General features: G+C 45.0%; 1 pseudogene; it reads right to left on the bottom strand.

Moving 5' to 3' along the window:
* Nucleotides 1–220: 220 nt before the first annotated feature.
* Nucleotides 221–375, bottom strand: LOC142504045 (U2 spliceosomal RNA; annotated as a pseudogene).
* Nucleotides 376–7,475: the final 7,100 nt, after the last annotated feature.

The raw sequence follows: 7,475 nt of genomic DNA, 5'->3' as shown, positions 1-7,475 counted from the left end.
ACAGACGACACAAAAAAGTGTGCACGAGTGCACGCCCAGCCCTTTGCAAGGCCAGGCGGGTGAAAAAAATATTGGCTTGTCCCCTCAGCGGAAGGCAATAAGGGGGGCCAAAGTGCGGGAAAAATAGGGGACGGTGCAATAAAATCAGTGCAGATCAAGTGCTCGTAAGTGGTGGCCGGACGCCCAAAACGACCAACCACAGTGCAGCAAGTGATACTCCACCAGGTTTTCCACGCCTGGTGGTGCAAGATTAAAAAGCCCGGGCTACTTTGCATCCGCCCTCTCAGCCCATGACCAGACCAAGTGATGCAACTAGGGCCATCCTTCACAGGACAGACCCTACACTTGATCTTAGCCAAAAGGCCGAGAAGCGATGTTAAAAATGGTTATTGAGGCAAAAAGTGACACTGTGTGCTCATTTGCATGTCATTTCCCAGAATCCCTTGCTGCAGTGGAAGTGCTGTATGCTGGGTGATAATGGGGAAAGGTGGGGTTGCAGACCTGCCTAAGACATGCAGATGAGCATACAGCTATATTTGCATATTTGCTTTCCTGTGGAGGGTTTTTGTCACTTTTTTTACTCACCATAACTTAACTCAGTATTATGGTTTGGCCTATCCCATAAGCCTCTCTTGCATCCCAGTAAAATCAACCCCACACTGATGAGACCCATCAAGGTCGAAACAGCTGTCTGTGGGTGGTTTTCTGGGTATGCACCTTAACCCTGGCTGTGCTCAAAGCTGTGACCATGCAGCAAGCTTAAGCCTATAGGGAACCATGTTAAAAATGGTTATTGAGGCAAAAAGTGACACTGTGTGCTCATTTGCATGTCATTTCCCAGAATCCCTTGCTGCAGTGGAAGTGCTGTATGCTGGGTGATAATGGGGAAAGGTGGGGTTGCAGACCTGCCTAAGACATGCAGATGAGCATACAGCTATATTTGCATATATATATATATATATATATATATATATATATATATATATATATATATATATATATATATATATATATATATATATATATATATAAACCATAATACTGAGTTAAGTTATGGTGAGTAAAAAAAGTGACAAAAACCCTCCACAGGAAAGCAAATATGCAAATATAGCATACAGCTATATTTGCATATATATATATATATATATATATATATATAAATACAAATATAAATATATATACGATGTGTTTTAAATTTATTATTTTCATTTTACGCTTAGCTTAAAGACAGGCTACACACTACAAATTGTTGCTCTTCTTGTTCATCTATTATAAAAAAAAAAACCTTAATAGATTATTTTTTTTTACTTTTTAAAAGCATATTTAACTTATTAATAAATAGTGTCAAGTGTATGTATCTCGGGAATCGGGAGCCCTGGGCCCTAAAGCTGAAAGTACAGCAGTTCAGCACAGGAGAACTACAGATGCGCAAAAAAAAAATTTTAGTTCATTTTTCACTTTCTATTCCTTGCAAAACTTTTCACCAAGCCTCAAAGGGCTAATATTTAGTAAGCTATGACCAAAACAGCAGCATATATATTTCGTACAACTGGAGATTCAAATGTATGGAACCTGGGCTAGTGCAACCATTAGGCGACCTAGCCAATCGCCTAGAGGAGCACATTATGGGAGGTGGCGGAGGCAGTGCAAGGGAGGCTGGGAGCAGAGCAGGCTGCTTAACTCCGATGCTGCTGTCATGCTCCCGTGCTGCAGGAAATAGAAGGCCCGATGGACACTGCTATTCAGGTGGAGGGGTGTAAAAATGGCAGGGAGGGGATGTAAAAATGGGGGTGAAAAACAGGAGGAGAGGGGGTGTAAAAACAGTGGGGATAGGTGGTGTAAAACGGAGGGGGAAGGGGGAGTGGGAGAGGTCTGTGGGGGGAGAGAGGTGTGTGGGGGGGGGAGAGAGGTGTGGGGGTATACAGAGGTGTGGGGGAGAGAGAAATGTGTGTGGGGACAGAGGGGTGGGGATAAAGCGTTGTGGGGAGAGAGGGTGGGGGGAGAGAGAGGGAAAGGTGGAGGGAGATTATGTATGGCACTATTTGGTGAGAAGGGGAGTATGTGCAGGAGAAGCTCAAGAGGGGAGCATGTGAGGGAGAAGCTGGTGAGGAGGGGGAGCATGTAGGGGAGAAGCTGGTGAGGAGCGGGAGCATGTAAGGAGCTGGTTGAGGAGACAGGGCATACGCAACCACTGGGCGGTTTAGGGCAGCATATTTTGGGGGGATGGCAGAGGTTGAGGCGGGTGATGGCGGCAGCTCAACTTGTGGCAGGCCAGGAGCAGAGCAGTCACAGAGCAGAGGAGGAAGTGTGCACTCCAGAGAAGGAGGAAGGCAGTGGAGTCTGTCGTGCTCCATCCTCGACGACCTGGAAGAAAGTGAGAACTTTCCATGCCAGGAAGGCTCTCCACAGCCAGGCAAGGAATTTGAACTGGAGGGGGAAGAAGGGTGAGAGAGGATGAGGGGTTGAGAAAGGATGAAAAGGGGGTGGGAGGATGAAGAGGGGGTGGGAGAGAGAATGGGGAAGGGCAGATGTAGAAGCAGGAGAGCAAAGAAAACATATAGGACTATATTCCATATACTCCAAAGAGGCAGCTTCGGCTGTTTTTTCGCATTCATCATGAAAACATAGGTCTTGCCAACCACAGGAAGCTTGTTGACAAACCCTGTGATGTCATCAGAAACACGTTACAGCAACCTACTGATTGGATGCTGTAATATGTGACCATATAACACGTTTTTTGTGATGGCCTTAGCCACTATAAAAGGCAGGGCCCTCGAAGAACACCGGAAATTCAGGGAGAAGCCCCTTAAAGCGGCTGATGACTGAAGATGTCAGGATAAAGAAAAGAAGAAGAAATACTTACAGATGAAGACTATTCAAGCAACTGAGAATCCAGGGAGTCTATAAAGTTGAGGATCCAATGTTGCCTGTTCATGGATGGTCTTGAATTGACATAGGTCACCTGGCCTGGATCTATTTAATGTGTTGGGAGATTTTTTGGGGTCCACCAGGCCATCGATTAATTTTTGATGGTTCTTTTTTTAATATTTTGGTCAATGGGCCATGGATATTTCTTTTTTTTTTTTTTTTTTTTGTAACTTAAATTTTATTAGTTTATAATTTTATAATATTATACAATACAATACATTTCAAAATACATTATGTCATGGTGATTCTCAGTGTATCTGGAAGTATAATGTTACTAATATCAATGGAATAGAACTTTAATCTGTGGTCAGACTGGTGGGCCTAAAGGGGTATCGAGACACGGCTCGCTTTCCGGGGTCCATATTATGGTGTCAAACCCCCCTTCTAATCGGGGGGGACCAGGTGTAAAAGCTCAGTCACCGAATCAATAACCGCCCTGCCGATTAGTCGGCTGACACACGACTCATCCAGACGACGTATACATAGACAGGTAGACAACTACATGGGTAGACAAACAAACGTGAAGACCGACAAACAATCAACCATACGGACGGACAAACCGGTAGACAAACATTGATCCAAGAGGAAGAGGGGGGGGGGGGGAAGAGGGGGTTGGGATGGATGCTAGTGTTCGTGAGTGTGTCTCAGAGTTGTTACGCTGCCTCTCTAGGTATGTTACCTGTTTGAGATGTAATCATCTTATGCCGAGCATGGGTGTAGCACACCTCTCCCAAGGAGAACGGACTTGGAAACTATCATAGCCAGATTGATGCCCTTTCTAACCCCGGGATGTCTGTCTGTGCCAGCCAAGGCGTCCAGACTTTTAGATAATTGTCGCCAGTGTCGTTAACCAGACTCGTTAACTTTTCCATCTGGCAGATAAACCAGATACGATTCCGAATTTTTGGGATGGTTGGTATGTCTGAGCTTTTCCATAGTGCTGCGATCTCACACCGCGTTGCGAGTGCAAAGTGAGCAATAAGTTTATTATGAGCTTTAGAGAGACCCGCTAGTGGTCTGTTCAAGAGAAACAGCCACGGATCTGGGGGAATAGTGAGATCAAACAGTCTCTGTATCCAAAGTCTAATTGTCTCCCAGAATGAGGAGATCCGCGGGCAAGACCACAGCATATGTAGCAGGTCTGCTGATCCTCCACATTGGCGCGGGCACAGCGGGGAGGATCTCGGCACGAACCTTGATAATTTTAGTGGGGTAAGGTACCATCGCATCAGGACCTTATATGCGTTTTCCTTGAGGGAGGTACATATGGAGCACTTTGCTGTGGCTAGAAAAATAGCACTCCAGTCCTCGTCTTCCAGACATTCTCCGATGTCTGTTTCCCAGCGCAATCTAAATGAGGGTATCTCATGGGTTTGTTTGCTAGAACTGATCACTTCGCTGTATAGCTGCGAGGTAAGTCCCTTTGTGTCGGTCTCTGCCAGACAGAGCTTTTCGAAGGGTGTCAATTGTGGGTACGGGGCAAATTTGTTATAGAACGCCCTGATCTGGAGGTATCTAAAGAATTCTGAGTGGGGGATCTCTTTTTCTAATCTGATGTGATCAAACGTCTTAACTTTTCTGTCATGGCCTTCCAGATCTTTAATCCGATTATAACCTTTCTTTTTCCAAATTGAGATATTACCGACCGATAGGCCCGGCACGAACTCGGAATTGTTCCACAGGGGTGACATCATAGAGCGTGTCGTTGTGAGGGAATGTTTAAATTTTGTGGCCTCCCAGATTGACAATGAGTTGGTCATTGAGGATAGCGGCATGTTGGCGCCTTTTCGCACCATTTTGGGGAGCCAGATTAGATTACGTAATTCTATAGGTTCACAGGCTGCGCTCTCTAATTCGACCCATCTCTTAGATCTCGGGTCAGACTGCCATTGCACAATTTGGCTCAACTGTGCCGCTTTGTAATATGATAACAGGCAGGGTACCGCTAGACCCCCAGCCAAGACCGGCCTTTTCATATTAATTTTGCTGACTCTTGGTTTTTTACCTCCCCATATAAACTTGGAGATGTCGGATTGAAGCGAGTGCAGGTCCTTCAATCTGAGTGGCACTGAGAGAGTTTGGAAGAGATATAAAATACGGGGGAGTAAGTTCATTTTAACACTATGGATTCTTCCTATCCAGGAGATCCTTTTAGATGTCCACTTTTGTAGGTCTGATTTTAGTGTCCGGATTAGGTTGGGGTAATTTGCGTCGTATATTTCTTTAACGTTTCTGGTGATGTGGACACCCAGATATTTTATAGATTTGTGTTGCCAGTGAAATTTAAAGTTTAGTTTTAATAGTTTTTCTATATGGCTGGGGAGATTGACATTGAGAGCCTCAGATTTGGCTTGATTGATTTTGAAGCCGGAAATTTTAGAAAACCTGTTTAGCAGGTCAAATAAGTTCGGTAGTGAGGTGAGGGGTTTCGTGATCATCAAGAGGATGTCATCTGCGTACAGGGCCGCTTTATGGGTTTGGGAGTATGCGTTTAACCCTGAGATGTCAGGGTTTCCTCTGATTTGCGCCGCCAGGGGTTCGATACAGAGGGCGAATAGGAGGGGCGATAATGGGCAACCCTGTCTCGTACCACTCCTAATTTGGAAGGGCCGAGAGGGGTAGCCTTGGTGTACAACCCTGGCGGTGGGGTTAGAGTACAGCGATAGAATCGCATCACTCACCCGATCTCCAAAGCCAAATGCCGCAAGCGTCTCCTTTAGGTAGGGCCAGTCTATCCTATCGAAAGCCTTTTCGGCGTCCAGACTTAACAACATACTTTGAGCAGTGTCAATAGTGGCCAAATCTATCAGATCTATAAATCGACGGGTATTATCTGCGGCTTGTCGGCCCTTGATAAATCCGACCTGATCTGGATGTATGAGTCTGGGTAGGATAAGACATATTCTATTGGCCAATAACTTTGCATATAGCTTGATATCTGTATTGATTAGTGATATGGGCCTGTAACTTTTGCAGTCTAGTGGGTCTTTCCCTGGTTTCGGGATGATTGATATAGACGCCTGTAACATCTCCTTGGGGATGGGGGCTCCCGCTAAAATAGCGTTGAATACTTGGAGCAACCTTGGGGCAAGTAATTTGATAAATTTCTTGTAGTATAACCCTGAGAAGCCGTCCGGCCCCGGTGCCTTTGAAGGTTTGAGTTCCTTAATGGCCTGTGTCAACTCCTCGTGTGTGAAGTCGGCATTTAGGGAGGCTCTGTCTGATTCTGTCAATCTCACCAGGTTGGAGCTAGCCAGGAAATCTCTTAGCTTACTGCTCGTGCTAGGATTATGTGCCACTTTCTCACCATTATAGAGTGTCTCATAGAAGGAGCCGAATTCATCTACTATTTTCTGTGGGTTTGAAGTAGGGGTACCAGATTTTAAGCGTAAAGCTTGGATGTTGTATTTAATTTGCCTGTCTTTCAGCATGCGGGCCAGCATCGTATCCGGCCTGTTTGCTTTTTCGTAAAATTTCCTCTTTGACCAACTCAATGAATTATCAGCCCTGGAGGTCAGTATCATGTTTAATTCAATTTTAGTGTCTTTTACCTCTTGTAGGGTTTGCGGGTCTAGTTTCTTTTTATGTTTGGCGGAGAGAGTTTGTAATTTAGTTTGGAGTGTGACAATTTTTGCCTCTCTCTCTTTTTTTCGTCTAGCCGTGATATTTATGAGGGTACCTCGGAGAGTCGCTTTATGCGCCTCCCAGAGGACCAGATGTGAGGAGACAGAGCCGGCATTTACTTTGAAAAATTGGTCTATCTCATTACCCACAGTATCACAGATCTCTGGAATTTTTAGAATGGATTCATTTAGCTTCCAGTTCGTTCCTGGTCTACCCGTTCGAATATTGTTGCACCGGAGCTCTATGGGTGCGTGGTCAGACCATGAAATATCATGGATCTCCGCTTGGGTGACCTTGGGGACCAGGTGACAGGACACTGCGAAGTAATCAATCCTACTGTATGAGCAATGTGGGTGCGAGAAGAATGTGTAATTCCTATCTGCTGGATGTAGCTCTCTCCAAATGTCTATTAGTTGGTTACATTTGAGACCTCTTCGTAGGGATATACCTGCTCCTTTATTGTGTAGGGTAGCTCCACCTGATCTGTCCATGTGAGGTTGCAGGACCATATTAAAATCTCCTGCTAAGACCACGCTTCCCTGTGCAACCGAGTTTAGGATTCTAAAGAATTTCTCGAAGAAAATTGCACTCTTTTCGCAGGGGGCATATATACAGGCGATTGTGATCTTCTGTCCCCTAATAGTTCCTACTATTATAATAAATCTGCCATCGTTATCCCGTTTGGTTATCAGACCTTCGTAAGGGATGCTATTACGGAATAGGATGGCAACTCCACGCTTTTTGACTTCAGCAGAGGCCGAAAAAACCTGGGAGAAGTCTTTATCAAGATATTTGGGGGTATTGGTTTTGCTGAAATGTGTCTCCTGTAGGAGCAACACATCTGCATGTTTTCTTTTATAATCTGTGAAGGCTAGTTTGCGTTTAGTGGGGTTGTTAAAGCCCTGCACATTGTGAGATATAAA

Source organism: Ascaphus truei, chromosome 10 (assembly GCF_040206685.1).
Source record: "Ascaphus truei isolate aAscTru1 chromosome 10, aAscTru1.hap1, whole genome shotgun sequence".
Classification (NCBI taxonomy): domain Eukaryota; kingdom Metazoa; phylum Chordata; class Amphibia; order Anura; family Ascaphidae; genus Ascaphus; species Ascaphus truei.
Note: the sequence above shows the minus strand (reverse complement) of the source record. Positions and strands in the feature narration are given on the sequence as shown.